This window comes from Spermophilus citellus (genome assembly GCF_964194105.1).
Source record: "Spermophilus citellus genome assembly, chromosome: 10".
NCBI lineage: Eukaryota > Metazoa > Chordata > Mammalia > Rodentia > Sciuridae > Spermophilus > Spermophilus citellus.
In genome coordinates, this window is record NC_138197.1 from 119,424,547 (window position 1) to 119,442,060 (window position 17,514).

Sequence of the window (17,514 nt, forward strand, 5' to 3'; positions counted from 1 at the left end):
CGGTCCAGAGTGAACTCCAGGTTAGAACATCAGGTGAATAAGACATGGCCTTTGCACAACTCATTGGACTCATAATTTTGTTCATAATTCTCAAAAACAACCATCTAGGCTCTTGAAGCCAGCTCTCTTACATTCAGCCCCCAAACTGCCAGATCCTCAAAGACACAAACATTATATATGCTTCTTTTGCAACATTGTCTTATTACAAGCCTACAACAGATAGAGCGAACAAACCAATATGGTGGAAGAAATGGAATATTTAACGAATGCCAAACGGGGCCCCTTGTGTATATTACTCATCCAAGAAGCCAGGAAGAGACGTATATTGCAGCACAATTCAGAGTAGTCAAGTTGGGAAAACAGACCAGGTGCGCATCAATAGATGAATGGATAAAGAAAATGGGGTATCTATACAAGACGGAGTTTTGTTCAGCCACAAAGAAGAATGAAATTACGTCATTGACAAGAATATAGGTGGAACTGGAGACCCTAGTTCTGAGCAGAATAATCTAGACTCAGAGAGAAAAGTATCAAGGTTTTTCGTGTGGGGAAGCTAGAGAAACTGGGGACTGGGGAGTGAAGTCCATCAACCTGTGTTTCTGTGTATGTGAGAATATGCCACAATGAAACCCACCATCCTGTATAATAGAGATGCCACAATAAAATAAAATAAAGAGCCAAGAAGAAAATATAGGCATAAAGAGAAAACAAGGAAGAAAGTAAAACCAGGGTTGGGAACATTCAAAAATTTTAATGTTTCTAACACAAAGAAATGATAGATGTCTGAGGTGACAGAAAGGCCAATGACCCAGACCTGACCATTACATTATGTGCTCATATATGAAAATGACACACTGGACCCTGGTAATATGTACAATCACTATGTGTCTATTGAAAATATATACATTTAAAAGCTTAAAGTTCCACATGAAAGCATTACAACAAATGAAAATAAATAAGCAAATAAAACAGAGTGCCAAGCAGTGTCATACAGCTTATAAGCAGTATTTGAGTCATGAATTTGTATGAAAGAGACTCTTTACAGTCAGTGGAAAACTGAATTCATTTAACAGTATGCCAATCCATTTTTCTGTCACTGTAATGAAATACTTGGGGAAACTAGCTTATAAAGACAAAAGGTTTATTGTGGTTCATGATTTTGGAGGTTCCAGTCAAAGATCAGGAAGACCTATTGCTTTGAGCCTGTGGCAGTGATAACAGATGGTAATGGCAAGAGGAAGAGGAAGAGATTGGGGTCCTAAAATCTCCTTTATGGATATTCCCCCAATGACTTGAGGACTTTGCAAAAGGTCCCACCTCCTAAAGATGCATTGCATTTCCCTGATTGCACCAACCTGGGGATGAAGTCTTTATCCATGGACCTCTGGGGTTGGAGGTAGCATTTATTCAACCATAGCACCTATCTTATGCCAAACACTACCCTGGGTGTTTTAATGGGTGTTTTTTCTTGTATTTAGCTCCCTATGAACAGGTATTATCAGCCTGTAGCTTAGATAGGAGGGAATCCGGGCTCAGGGAAGTTCAGAAACATGTTCCAAGTCACACTGCGAGCAGGTGGTGAAGCCCAGCCAGAGCCAAACTTTCTCATCCCCAAACCCACCTTCTTTCTGTCCTTCAATGTTCCCAAGGAGTATGAATTTGTACTTTTAAACAAAAAACACCAACACAAGCCAAATTTAATCTGTATGCCATGGTCTTATAAAAAACCCAGAAAGGCTTATCCTCCGGGGACCTGAAAGCTTCGGTGACAGATAGGACCTAAAAATAGAGATGCTTCCTGTCCTCTGGCAGGCATCCAGCCTCAGCAAACTGCACAAGCTCCCCACCTTCGTCCTCCTCTACCTCGCTCATCTGCTCACTGCCATGAGCAGCCACAGGTATCCGGTTGTAGCAAAGTCCATCTCATTCCTTTCAATCAACAAGGATCTAACTTGAAGGTGAATTTCCTCAGAATGCAATTTCTGCAATCTTTGCTATTTCTTGCTGCTCCGCGGACGCCGTGTAGCAGCTGGGCCTCAGAACCCCTCACAGCTAACTGCTCTTGTAGTTAATGAATGATTTCAACTGTGCCTTGGCTCATCCTCCATTCTCAGGATATTCGTTACCACGTAAACGCATCATTCTGAACAATACCACGGTACCAACAGGAGGTGCTGAATTAGCCCAGTAACACACAGGTCTGGGGTTGGCGGCAGGAGATAGTCAGGGATGGGGGATTTGCAAATTGGAGCTCTGCAGCCTGTTCAAGTTTCTCCGAGTGTATTAGAGGGTGTGCATTCTGCTCCTAGGATCCCTGGCAGCTGTAATAAATGCATTTGCCCTGATCATTGCAACCTGCAATTTGCAGAAACCCGATTCCTTTTAGGAGGTTCCACTATTTCAGTGGTGACACAAGACCAACCTCACACACTTGGACAGTGAATCCTCATCACTTTTAAACTTCTGCTTTCCCTCCACCCCTTGAAAAGCAACTTCCAACATTTCCCTCTGCAGTCGCCCTTCTTCCCCACGCTTCACTGAGAGCAGTGCTCCTGGGAAACTGTCCAGTTTCTTCCCAGACCTCCCAGAGAAGGGGTCTGTTTCTTAAGAATCCATCTGCTCGGGTTCGCTTCAATCAATGTGCTTAGGACACAAGTTATCAAAACATGTGTTCCTGACTTGACTTTAGGCATTGAAAATGCAAAGGGGTCTTTTCTTTACGCAGCTCCAGAAGATCCTGAAGATAACAAAGCCCAGAATGAGAAAATCTCCACGTCGTCGTCCCTTTCTTTGGCAATTCCTCTGAAATGAGAAGGTGAGCCACGCCAACACACAGACGTCCCCGGGAGGTGTCTGCAGAGGGCTCCCTGGAACCTGACCTGTCAGTGGCACATGGGGCTGGCTGACTTATGAAGAGCAGGATGTGGGAGTGTTTGGTATTCTGCAAAGGCGGTGGCGCTGTGTTGGGGGCCAGGGCGTGCGGGAGACTTTGGGGTCTGCCAGGCTTTCATTCCCTCCAGATCGCTCCTGCCTCTCAGCAGGAGCTGACCCAGGCTTGGAAAAGGTTAACTAGCACAAACAGCCATCATTTGTGACGAGTGGGAAAGCCCATGTGTTGCCCCAGCTTCCCTTTATGAGGCAGGAGGGGTGGGTCTTCTCTGCTGTCAGACGGTTGGCACAGGGTCTGTCCCCAGCATGCTTCTGCTGGAGGGGCTGCAAGGGCCCCTCACCAGGCGAGCGTTCAGGAGGGCGAAAAACCCCAAACCCTCCCGTGTCTAAAGTGGGAGAGGTGAGGGGTGAAGGAGGTAGGGAGAGGCGCTGGGGCAGGGTGACGGTCGGGCGGGTGCTGAATGCAGGCGTTCACCTAGACCTAATCGGTTCAAATGCTCTGCTTTAGACCCCATCTGCTTATCTCCAGCGAAGTTTGGGGATCGGACGCCCGAGCTATTGTGAGGCCATCATTTGGCAGATCCATTCCCGTCAGAGCTCTCATTATAACAGATGTCAAGCAGAGCAATCCGAGCTGTCAGGGAACGGCCGGCCGGCCGTGAAAAGGAGGGGCAGGGGCAACAAGCCCAGCCAACAAAACCGCAGCCCCCACCCACAAGCGTAAACAGCAACGTTGGTCCCAATATTTTCCCATATTCCAGGGGATGCATTTCAAAAAGGAAAGGGACGGGGGAGGACCACGCTCATAGAGAGGCAGGATCCATCAAGTGTGTCTCCTCCAAGTTGAAAGATCTAAAATAGCTTTTCTCTGAGACCAGAATTAATACCCTACAAAAGAGTTTCTGGAGAGTATTAACAGTGACTTGCTGGCTGACTCTGAGGTTGGACTGCAAGGCAAAGAGTTCAAGATTCCCACTTTTTTTTTTTTCCTTTGTCTTATGAACCTGCCAGATCCTGGGGTTTGGTCCACAAAAGTCTTAAGAGTTTGAACTTTTGCAGGAAGGAGCACACAAAGTCTGGCCAGAGTTAGGATGGTCCATGGGGCAGGGCTGCCCACAGCGGTAGGACCATCTCCTCTCTGAGAAGTTGATCTAAAGTGGAGTTTTTGTTGTGAAAAGAAAGCAAAGAGTTGGATTTGGGAACTGGGGTGGGGGGGATGGAGATCACCGGGTTTGCTCCCTGCTCAGGGTTACAGTGGTTTTTAAGTAGCAGATTCTTTTCACTACATTTTAGATGAAAAGCATATAACCTGGGAACTATGAAAAACTAGCATTCATCAAAACATAGGAGTCCCTCGAAACCGGGAGTCTTCCCTCAATCCCCACCCAGTACGAAAACCTGTCAGAGGTTGTTTTGAAGACCAAAGCCCTTGTGCCATCTGCAGATCAGAGGTTCTAGGAGTCACCGGGATCCTTTGCTGAAAAGGTGACAAATCCCTAAAAAGAGATGTTGGTTCTTTACGAGTAGTATTTTAACCTTCTCTTTTAAAAAGTTGAATTGCAAAGCATCACATAACAGATTGTGATGTTTGCTGGGGGTTGGTCAGTGAAATTCACTTCACTCTCATGACTATACTTGAAGGCAGCCAGGCAAATGTTAGTATCCTCATTTTATGTTTGAGAAAATGGAGGCTTGGAGTGAGTGAAGGCCTTCCTTGAATGCTTCCCCAAGACCTTATACAAGAAGCTTCATTGATTTCACACCCGTCCACATAATGGCATATCATGCAGTCATGAAAAATGTGTAAGAAAAGAATATGTATTAAAGATAGGGAAATATTTATAACATATAAAGTAGAAAAAAAACCCAGATAACAAAAGTATGTTTTATGTGATTCCCAATGTGCTTTATAAGTAGACTTATTTTATATGCCTTGGGTAGAAATATGTGCAAAAACGTGAACTGTGCTGGTCATGGAATGGTGAGAATTTTACTTTCACTCCTCTACTGACTTTGTAAGTAAAATACTTTATGAAAGAAACGCATAAAACAGCATTTTGTCTACCAGGAAAATAAAAACAATGTGCTTGATTGCTAGCAGCAAATTCACAATCACCAAGAATGTTCTAAATTAAACACAATTTAATAAGAAGGAATAATAGCTCCGTTCTGTTTTGTTTAATCCTCAACCTCTGACACAATTGCATAGAATACTTTTGACTCTCAGATCTCTGACCTCCACAGCAAAATCAAACATTGTCATCTGCCACTTGAATGGTATGCTTATTGAATGATCATTAGTATGTGTGACCTACTAACTATGTGACAGAACACAGAAAAATGAGGACAGCCTCTGTGGTGTCTGGTGCCAGCCTCCTCCTGCCGAGGAGGAGAGAGATGCAGAGGGAGGTCCTCCCAGAGGTCACATCCAACCACCCCTGCCCCATGGGCAAGGTGAAGCGCGGATCTCACCACAACGGGGAACTGTGTTCCGGCCCGCAGGACTGGAATCAATGCCAGGCATACAGAAGCCAGCCCGAGGTTCAGTTGCTGACAAGACGTGACTCCTTTCAGACTGACTCAACTCACAGAGGGAGTCCCTAGGCATTTTCTGGCTGCATTTTGTAATGCTAACGATGTAAATGAACATTTAGCGAGGATTCTCACTCTCTGCAACGGTGGTCCTCTATCATGTTGTACTTTCTAGATTCTCAAGTGATTTGTCATTGCTGAAAACAGCAAATTAGTTGGGGGAAACTTGAATTTTCTCAAATTATCTTTTCAGATTTAGCGTCAGGAACTCACTCTGACAGGGTAAAGTTTGATGTTTGTAGTCCCTCGAGAACCTTCGGCCAATCTGATTTTCACTAGTGCAGTTGTGTTCAGAGGACATCACGGTCTTCAATGTCACCCTTTTCCATTATATTTTGAGTCCTCATGGAGCTTAGTTAAGCTTAGCTTCCTGGGGTGCCTGTTTTCCACAAAATAAAAGTCCTCTGGATGACCCCAAGGTCACATGAACAGTGAAACTGGGGCAGGAGCCAACCACACACAGTACTCAGGGTGGTTAATAGTCCTGAAGCGACTTGTTTCAAGCAACATTTCCTGAGATAATGTTTACAGCACATATTTTATGTTGAAATACACAAAATTGCTGTTTTAAAAAGACACAAATGTTGGCGGTCTGATTTTGTTGGATCACTCACTTGTCACATTACAAATTTTCAAATCACAGGAGCAGATAATGAGCCACCCAAATGTATAATATCAGTGGATATTCTTGTACCCATCCCCCTTCTCCATAATGAGAGCCAACACTGGTACCGTTAAAGGCAAAGAAACGCTCTGTGCGGAGTTACCGCCTGGGTGTGAACATAGCCCAGCACTTCCTAACACTGTGGTCTTAGGCAATTCTTAATTTCTCTAAGGTTTTTTCATCTGCAAAATGGAAATAATATAGTACCCGTCTCATGGGGTCACTGTGCAAATTAAATGAAGCATATTAAGTGCTTAGCCTCATGCCAGGGTATATTCAGATGCTAAACAAATTTAAGTCTTCGATTCAATCAACAACAACAAAAAAAAACTAAGAACCTATTGTCTCCAAAAACTATTTATCCTTATGGAATTTATATTACAAGTAGGTATATTGTTTTATCAAAACTCTTTGATGGCTAATTTTTTTTCTTGTGTTAGAAATGTCTGCCAGTCATCATCTTAGAAATAGAATCAGTGATCAAATAATTATCAAAGAAATTCTTCTCAGGCTCTAAAGTACACATCTAGCTTACTTGCTCTGGAAGACGGGGAAAGGAAACGGTAGGAATTTTCCACAATTGTCATTGTCTTCCAATTTGTTTAGTTATGCTCCTGAATACCTACTAAGCACAGCTCAAAAAACCAAAAAACACCTATGACCCATTAGAAGAATCCCCAACACTGCTTTCCTGGTACTACTCTAGCCTTGGATAGGAAGAGTTAGATGTGGATTGATCACAACCTTATATCCTAAGTAGAAGAAGAAAAGTCATTCATTCACCCATCTCCCAAATATTTGCTTCCATTTACTACAAGCTAATTACTCTCCTGGAGAGATCCATGGAAAGAAACTGTCCTCTGCCCTCAAGAAACTTATGGTTCAAATGTAGAAAATACAAAATTTCAGTAAATAGATTTAAGTAAAACTTTAATAAGTGATGTAACACAATTCTCTATGGAGAATCTCTAATTTCTGCATGTGAATAGAAGCACAAATTGCCCTTTTTCTCAATCTTTTCAAGAATGTTTACATAGTCAACAGCCTTGGAACAAGAAGTAGTATTTCCTTCCAGAGAAAAGGACAAATTTGTTTACTATTCAGGATGAGAAAGACAATGTCTGTCCCTGGAATAAAAGTCAGGTAAGTTTGCTTGCAACCCATTAGAAAAGATCCAGACTCTCTAAGCTCAGGATTCCTCTCTTGTATTACAATCCACTGTGTGTGTAAGTGTCACCTGTCCCTCATTACCTCATCCTTTGGAAACTGAGCTCAGGAAATCAGTTCAAAAAAATATTAAGACTCTAGTAACTGCTATTTCAGTGAGCAATAAGCTTTCCTTTGTCTCTGACCCAAGACTCTTGTGTCCTCCAACAGAATTTAGGAGGCTGTGGTTAAGTAAATGTTTTAAAGTAAAATCCCTCCTTTACAGAAGTAGGGGATAAGAAACCAAATCCTAAAGTCGTTGTAGAATTCACATATCAAAGAAGAAGAAAAGTCACCTCAGATGGAAATAATGGTCTGAACAATAGTCTAATGACAAGACTGGCCCGGGCAGTCCCATTTAGGGAATCGTGAGCTGTCCAAGGAGACTGGAGTTTAGGATACGAGAGCACAGAATGAGGCTAGAGAGGCTAGCAGATCATGGGGCCTTGTGTACCAAGCCAAGGAGGCTAGATTTTATTGTAAGGACAAGAGAGAGCCTTAAAGGGTTTTAAGTAAGAAGGCAATGTATCAGATTTATTCTTCAGAAAAAAAAATCAGATTAGCTACCTCCTGCAGAATGGTTTGGAGGAAGGTGAGGCTAGAGGGTAAGAGAATGTAAGAAGCCATGGTAATAATTCAGGCAGGAGAGGAAGAGGGCCTGAATTCTGGAGATAGCCGTGGAAATGAAGAGAATTGGACCTGAGAGATCATAAGGAATTCTTATCATCAATAGAACTTGGTGGTTGGTTGAATTAGATGGGGGAGAATTGTTTAGATGTCAAGAAAGGGAGTTAGTGATGAAACTCAGCTTTCTCACTTGAGCAACTAAGTGGACAATGTGACCATTCTCTGAGAGGGCCTCTCTAGGACGATGAAAATGAGAGTGGCTGGTGGGGGCTGGGCAGGGTGATGCGTTCCCATGTCTGGTCTGTGGCTCTTTGAGTATTAATGTCTGAGATGCAGGGATAAAGTTTGGGTGTCAATCTCAAGAAACACAGCTATGGTTTGGATGTGAGCTATCCCCCCAAAAGCTCACGTGTGAGTCAATGCAAGAAGGTTCAGAGGAGGAAATGATTGGGTTATAATAGCCTTAACCTAATCAGTTAATTGATCACCTGATGGGATTAACTAGGTGTGAACTAGAGGCAGATGGGGTATAGCTAGAGGAAGTGGTTCACTGGGGGCCTGGCTTTAGGATATTTATTTGTATCTGGCAAGTGGAGACCTCACTCTCTGCTTTATGATCATGCTGTGAGATGCTTCCCTCTGCACCTTCTCCTGTTCAGCCTCACTTCATGCCTCGAGGAATGGAGCCTGACTTCTATGGACTAAGACCTCTGAAACTGTGAGCCCTCAAATAAACTTTCCCTCCTCTACAATTGTGCTGGTCAGATCCTTTAGCCACAGCAGCGAAAAAGCTGACTAAAACAACATCTAAGAAGAGATTTAGATGTAGGACCCTTACACAGATAGATGTCACCTGAAGCAATGGCCAGGAGCAAGACCAACCAGGCAAATACACAGGATGGAAAGACCACGGTGCAGAAGATTAAACTTTGAAGAGCAGCACTGACCTCCATCTTCAGCTCTGAAACATCTGAACCAACTTCATTATTCCTTCCTCCTCGACAAGGCCAGGATGCCCGAGTGACCCACCCTGTAAGCTCCCATCCAAGTCAAGACTTCCTCACCAACAAGACCTTTCCTTAACACCCTCAGAATTCCAGTGTCTCTCATACTGCCTATCCTCACTTCCTTATTTTATTTTTCTCTGTACTTTTTATCACTGTCTAACATGCTATTGGTTTTACTTTTTAATTTGTCGATTGTCTCCTCCTGCTAAGATGGAAAATCCATGCAGCAGAGAGTTTTACCTGTTACTCTCTCCCCAGTATGTAGTGCAGCGCCTGGCCCACAGCACATGCCTGATTAATATTTGTAGAATGAATTAGTGAACAAATGAATCTGAAGAATATGATGTCTCATTTCATTAGAAATTGTATTTGATATTTTTGACTTATGCTTTTCTTTAGCTCTATTGCTGAAAAAAATAGAATATTCCAGAAAATCTATAAAAGTGTTCACCTTAAAAGGGATTAATGAGTGGTTCTTTTATCTAAGAAAATGATTGAATAGCAGATAGTTTGAGTTTCTAAAGTTTATGGCAAAAAAAAAAAAATTAGTGATCCCTAGTGAATCCCTTGGGAGGAAAAATAAAATGGTAATGATTTTTGAAAGATTCCAGAGCCAATCTAATCCAACATTTCTAGACTTGGAAGACATCAAGTGCTGGCTTGTGGGAGTTACATTCTCCCCAAACCATAGGCTGGGTTTCACAAACATAGCTGAAATCTCCCGGCCATTCCTGAGTCTCTGCTGGGTAGGATTGCTGAACCGTGGGTGTAGAGAAGCTTAAAAGGGGAGAATTTCCACCTTGGCAGCCAAAACCTTTAGGACCCTCATCCTCTTTAAGCTCTTGGCTCAGACAGACTGAACTCATCCTCCCTGGGTTCTCCATAGAACCAGTCTCCAGCAAAGATGACATAAGGTGCTTTGGAACACTGGCACCCAGGGATTGAGCAGTCACTAGATCTCCCCAACCTGGACTTCGTAAGCCCTCACAACAGTTGGAGAAACCAAAGTTGGCAGCCTCAGGGGAAAATATATTAGACTTATTACTTAGGCATGAAGGGTCTTATTTGGCAAAGGAGGCTTTATGGCTATATTTCTACTGAAAGTTTGTGGAGGAATTAATACTAGGGTTTTTTTAAATAGAAGCTAAAGGAATAGACATTTAAATAAATAAGAGAGTGGTCAACAGTATCTAATTCTGTAGGGAAAAAACAACAACAACAGATTAAACAGTAAGAGATTTGTAGAACTTTTACTCAAGTTCCCAGGGAGAGTGCAGGGCTGGAAGCCAAACTGAGAGGATAAGGGTCCGGCAAACGTCGGAGGAAGAGACCACCAAGAGACCGGCTCATGCAACAGCAAAAGGGGTTTATTGCAGATCCAGCACACTGGGGCTCCGCGCTCACTCAAGAAGGGAGAGCAGCCCAGAGCCCCAAGCAGGGGTTGAACAGTGCTTAAGTACACTTTTTGGGGAAGGCGGGGGCTTTGCATACATCAGAGCAAATCATCATGAGGCGCAGGAAAATTGAACAACAACTCTCAAACATGATTAGTCCATTCATTGGCGGAAACAGGTCGGGCAGGGGTGATAGGTCACTCCTAAAGAGGGGGATACATTTAAACTGATTGGTTTGGGCCCTGAATGCCCATGTGCCAAGCTGCACAGGGTCCTAGGTTATTTAACAACTAAATGGTCAGTACCGGGCATTGTCTTAACTGCCTCAGGAATTTCAGGTTCTGTGTGCAGTTCAGAAACTTTACAATACCTAGTCCTTTACATTTTAACTCAGGCTTTGCAGCTTAGAAACTTTACCCTTTCAAAAGGAGTTTAAAAAAAGGGCGGGGGAGAGGTAAGAAAGTGAACATAGACTGTGCAGGCATTCTTTCCAAAAGAACTCTAGCAGAGTAAAAAAAGATGAGAGAACTAATCCAGAAACCACAGGAGGAAATGGGGTCAAGAAAGCTTTGCTAAAGAGGAAAGAGGCTGGAGCATGTTTAAACACTAATGGGAAAGATCCGCTGGATGGGGACTCAGTATGTTAAACAGGCACTGTTTCATTTTTAATTAACAAGCAGAATATATCTCCAAACCTTCAACATTTTCCTTTATCTCAGGGACTAGAAGCCCGAGAAACTACATATCCCAGAATCCTTTAGAAAGGGTCCATTTGGATTCCACCAATGAAAGGCACTGGCACAAAATTGAAAAGGCAGAAGAGAAAGAAGTCATGACTGCCTCTGTAACAACAAAAGACTGCACATGGGCAGGCCTGAATCTCACCCAGCCTCTAGGCATCTTCCTGCAAATTGTCTACTTTGGTAATTCAGCAACTGAGTTCATTGGCAGCAGTTTCCCGATGGCTAAATGTTCTGTTTTCCAAAAAACTAGTAAATCTTTGGCCTTTACCCACCCCCACACCCAATCTTTCCAATGGTTTTGGGAGCCTCCAATTCCTTGTATTCACTATTTTTCTGCTTGAAATACCTAGAATGGTTTCTGTCTTCCTGGCCAATTCATTATCAATACAAAGAGATTGGAGAAGCAAGAGAGAGCAGGGCAGGTTATAGAATAATGCTGAGAGCCATTGCCAAGTAGGAATGATGCATGGCATGACCCAGGTCATTTGCAGTGACATTGCATGTAAGGTGACCTTGCTCAAGGACCAGGGCAGATCCGGGTTTAGGGCGGATCAAGGTTTAGGGCGCTCCTTGGGTTTAGGGCGGTTCCAGGTTTAAGGTGCATCCTGCTGCTCCTTGAGTTCCGTTGAGTTCGAGGGATTCAGAGAGTATTTCGGGATACAGAGCCCAGTGGAAGCGTGGATTTTCCCGAGAACGTGTGTGTAGAGTGCCGGTGTGAGTTCGGGAATAAAGAATTGCTGTTTGAATCTACAAGGTTGTGAGTGGCTCGTGATTTTGTGCCCAGCCAGACTGCGGCAGAATAAGGTCACTGGGGGGGGGGGGGGAGGAATTCTCAGTGACTTTATTCTATAAATACTCTGGGTGAAGGAGTGGGCCTTAAAATGGTGCAGAAATACTTATTTATCTCAAAAGTGAAGGAAGCAAGCCTGACTCTGGTGAGATCAGAGTGGAACAAAGGACAGGACCTCTAAAAGTTGTGCTTTCACAGAAATAATGATAATAATTGCTCATATTTATTGATCCTCTAAGACATCTCAAACAATGATCTAAGGACTTTGAATGTATGAGCTCATTTAATGTTCACCATAAGATAAAAAGTGCAATTATTTTTACCTGCATATTCCAAAGGAGAGAACCACAGTACAGAGAGATGGAAGGTAGAGACAGAATTTAAACTTAGGCAGTCAGTCCATCTGACATCTCTAGCTATGACAGAAGATATTGTGTAGATGTATGTACGTGTATATTTGTGGAGAGATGGAATGCATGTGTATTCATATGTGTGTATTGTGTATATTCAGTGGCACAGAATTAGATTCATATTGTCCTTAGTTCTTATCATGTATTATCTTAACAAAGGAGGAAGCACCTATCCCCCTACCATATCCTGAACTCGATTACTGGCAAGTTCCATCTGCCTGTGTGCTGCCCCAGTCCTTTTCCCATGCCTCTTTCCATCTGAAATAGTCACTATACCGAATCTTGTCTCCATCATAACTCTACGTTTAAAAATATAGTCACATTGTAAATGGGTGTATTCCTAACTACTATAGGCTTAATTTTTCTTAACTTCAATAAATATAATGTGTCAAATGCATCTTGTGTTATTTCCTACGTTACTGAACATGAGATCATATTTATTATTTGCACTTTTCAATCCCCTTACATTATCAGTGATGTGTTTTTCTACTTGATGTGTCAATTACTGAGGAGGGCTTACTTATTAAAATCTCTTTAGTACAATGGCAAATTTGACACTTTCTCCTTGAGTTTGTTTTGGTATGGTGTATTTTGAAGGTGTGTTGCTGGGCAGAATTACCTTTACAGTTATACATCTTCCTCCTACGTGGAAGCCTTTCTCATTATGTAGTAACTGCCCCTATTTCTCCTGGTGTCCTTGCCTTCAGGCTACAGTTATTAACATTGCTGGGTTGGCTTTCTTAGGACGAGTTTGCCTGCTGTATTATTTCCTATCCTCTTATTTTTCAATCTTTCTTGATGTTTTACATTTGTCTCTTAAATAGCATATGGCTGTATTTTGTAAAACCAATTCTGACCATCTTTATATTTTAATTGAAACATTTTTCACCTCATTTGCAATGATTAATAATGTGGATTTTCTTCTACCAAGTTATTTCCTACTTTTCACTTGTTCAGCTTCTCTGTTTACTTTTTACTCCTTTTTTTTTTCTTGTCTTCCTTTGGATTGAATGAGTTTTATTCCTTACTTCCCTTTCTCTTCTATTTTCTTTAAAGTTACAATCACTATTTCTATTATTTTAAGGATTCATGTATAAATTAAAGCATGCATATTTAAGTTGTCATAGTCTAAGATTAATCATATATTCATATTCTTCTCATGCAATACATAAAAATACGTAAAACATATTAATCTAATCATCTCTTGCCAATCTCCACGCTATTCTGTGTGTTAATTCTATCTCGGTGTATCACCATATACATTTTATACAGTTAATGTTTGTTTGTTTTGTTTTGTTTTGTTTTGTGTGTGTGTGTGTGTGTGTGTGTGTTTACCTTCTTACAAACCATTTCCTCTTTTATGTAAGAAACTTCTGTCTCAGAACAATTTTATTATTCTCCAAGTCCACCCTCTTAGGATTCTTGTAATAAGAATCTGTTGGTGGCAAAACTTCCCAATTGTAACTCTTCCTAAAAAAATGTCTTTATTGAGGTAATTTTAGGCTGACGGTTAATTTCTCTGTATGTTCAAAACCTTCCACTGTGGTTTTAGCTTTTCCTCCACTGTGACTAAAAGACCTGACAAGAACAATTTCAGAGGAGGAATAGTTTTCAGAGGCCTCAGTTCATAGACAGCCCTTCCTTCTTCCTCCAGGCTCAAGTTGAGGCTGAACATCATGGCAGAAGAGTGTAGCCAAGGAAAGCAGTTCACATGGTGATCAGGAAGCAGAGAGAGAGACTAAGCTCAGCTCCCTAAATGTATATCGCAAAGGCGCACCTCCAATGAACCACCTCCTCTAGCCACACCCTGCCCACCTCCAGTTACCACTCACTTAATCCCTTCAGGGGATTAATGCATTGATTGGGTTAAGTCTCAATAACCCAATCGTTTTTTCATCTAAGCCTTCTTGCATTGTCTCACACATGAGCTTTGGGGGACCTCTCACTTCCAAACCATAGCTACTATCTTCTGGCTTTCATCAGAATTGCTGTTCAGAAATCAGTTCTACTTGCCATTGTTTTGTAGCTACCTAGATCTATATAGAGGAGCATACAGAAGATACGAAGGGCTCACGTGCAACTATTGCTTTGGCCACCTTAGAATGGCTAACAGAGGCAAGACAGAGAGTGGAAGAAAATAAGTGGGGGAAAGGCCCACATAAAGAGGGAAAATATACAAGTTAATGCAATGCTCAATACAATGTTCCCCTAAATGTGGAAAGGTTTGTTAAGTCCATGGGCAAGGACTGAAAGGTAGCAGGACAGGTGTGTTCATGGTTCAGGTGTTACCTGCCCAGCCACAGAGATTGACCAGATGGTCTCGCACTGGCCCTTAAAATTGCCACTTATGTAGCCCTGAATTACCAGGGACCCACAGCACTCTTCTTGCCTTCCCCAGCCTCCCCTGAACCACTTCCGCTGCTTCCTTCTATACATTCCAGGTAATTCATTCACAGTACATGCCTTGACCTGCTTGTGAATTACTTCTTCTGTTTATGACTCTCCCTTGAGTCTTGATCCCAAAGCTCAATTTTGACAAACTTTACTATGCCTCTGACTTTCCATCTAGATATGGCCCCTCTAATATAGGAACAGAGACAACTAATACTTGTTGAGTATGTTCTGTGTTTCAGGCACCAAATGGATGTTTGCTGAGCATCATTTTATTTGTCTTTACAACAAAGTTATGAGGAGAAGTTCAAATGCTAAGCAATGTATCAGAAGAGCATCTGATTATTGAGGGAGGTCAGGGAAGCCATCCTGGGGAGATGTCCATGAAGCCAAGCACGAAAGGTCAGGCAGAACTATCCTGGTGGCCAGACATCCCAAGAATTAAACTGGGAAAGTCAGTGCATATTGATTCAATACAAACTTAAAATTGACTTTTTAAGTGGCAAAGTAAATGATATGGAGTCTTTTTAAAATTAGGTTATAAATTTGTCCCTAAATCTCTGGCCACGTCGTCCTAACTCCCTCTCTGGAAGGACCCAGGACACATACTCCCTGAGAGGACAATCTAATCAAAATTCTGGTTTTTTAATTTATCACTTCTTTCCTGGATGCTTTTAGGTTTGGTGTCATTTTGCTGTTTATATGATAGAATGAGTGAAATGAACCCTGAGGAGGAGGAATGTTTCCCAGAACTCTTAAGGGATGGGAGGGAAAGGGAAGAAATAGAACTTCAGTTGACTGATGGAGAGGTGGGACGTGGGGATGTTTTTTGCCTCTAAATTTGTCTTTTGTTACAGAGCTCCACCTAAGCACTCAGAAAGATGGAAGGAAAAGATTCTTCCTCCCCACATGCTCAGGGTGGCAGCCACCAGCCACACACCACTGTTTAAATTAAACTAAAATAATTTGAAATTAAATTTCTTAGCCTCTTACTAGCCATATTTCAAGTGCTCAGTACATACCGGTGGCTAACAGCTGGTGCACTGAACAGCTCAGGTACAGAACATCTCCACTATTACAGAAGGTTCTATTGGATGGAGCTGAGGACTCTCAGAAAAGCCCTCTTTAGTGTCCTACATACATACAGATGCAACCTTCCACGCGGGTTGTGGTGGTTTAATTTAAATGTCTTTATTTACACTCTTTCTACCTCAGAACACATTTTATTAAACCATCTTCTGCACGCCAGGCATTGTACCAACCACGGAGGGAACAGAAAAATGAATCAGACACAGCTACTACCTTCTACCTAAAGAGGGAGAAAGATATGTGAGATCTTGTCTCAAAGACTTTTATGTATTTTCATCTGAAAATATAAGGGGGAAAATGGTGTTATGCGGATCTGAATGGACACTGGACCCTTGCCTAGGGCCTAGGGCCGGGTGTCTGTGGTGACACTGGGTAAGCAAGGGATCCTGAGGGAGAGCGAGAGCTCCACAATGTGGATGCCCTGGGCTTCAGAGGAATGTGACACAGTCCTGCCAGGGGTCCAGGTGGTGGTGGAGAGGCTCTGTTAATTAAATAGGAAACTCTTCCACAATGCGTAAGAGGTTCAAATAGAGTTCTACTGAAGAAAAGACAGACCAAAGATAATGCAGATAATGCAGCTATGAGTTAAGTCCATGAAGCCATCAATGTTTGATGAGTTTTACATCCAAAAAAAAAAAAAAAAAAAGCAACAGAATTTTGTTCAAACTCATACTTGCACACAAGGAAATGGAACTACTCTGAGTTCTAGTCACATTGGAAGACCTAAACAACGACCATCTAAGGAGACTTGACAGGAAGAGAGCCCAAGGAAGGCTACATGGTCAAGACCATTTGAAACATGAAGAAACGTCCACTACCTTGAACTTTGATGCCTGATGTAAAATACACTCCTCCTGCCTTAGGACAGCAGCTGGGACAGAGCAGAGACGTCACCCGTGATTCTCGCACTCCGTCTTTACATCATCTTTTGAAATTTCTATTTGAAACATAATTTGTACTGACTGAGCGCAGCCACGCCCATCAGGGTGCACGGTGACGTCATCGCCTCCATCAGGACCTCGACAATGCCTTTGATGGAGATGGCTTAGGTTCTGCTGCCATCTAGTGGTGCATGTGCTGTACCACACCCTTGAGAACAGTGTAGAGAACTGCTCTAAACCAGGGAACTCACACTTAAGAATCTGAACTCCTGTGTGGAGACCTGGAAACTTCCCTGACTCAAACCAGACCCACATGAAGCCATGCAAACTCAGCAGGTAACTTCACCTCTTTGGACCTGTTGATTCATTGTCACCTACAGATGATATTCCTACATTTGCTGAATTTCAAAAAATTCCTCCAGTTCTAAAACACCTGCAATATTAACCAAATGTCTCCATTCAAACCAGCTTCCAAACCTATATTTGTGTTTATTGTTTATTTCATGAAGAGCTGTAAAATCTCAGAGTGGTCCTTCCCTCTCCATTTCTATCACATTGCCCACACCTCGGTACTTTATAGCACACCTTAAGTTAGGGGTTTTCCTTTAATTTTTTTTCATTTTGAAACAATTGTAGATTCTCAGGAATTGCAAGAGTGAAAAGGAAGTGCCTGGCATGCTTCCCAGTGTTCCCAATGGTGGCATCTTGCCTGACTAGTAAGGATAAGATCAAAACCAGAGTCTATTCCGATTTCAGTTTATGCACTTATTTACATGTGGAGATTGGTTTTATGTCTCCATCATTTAGAATCCTTGGTTCCTGGTACCAAGC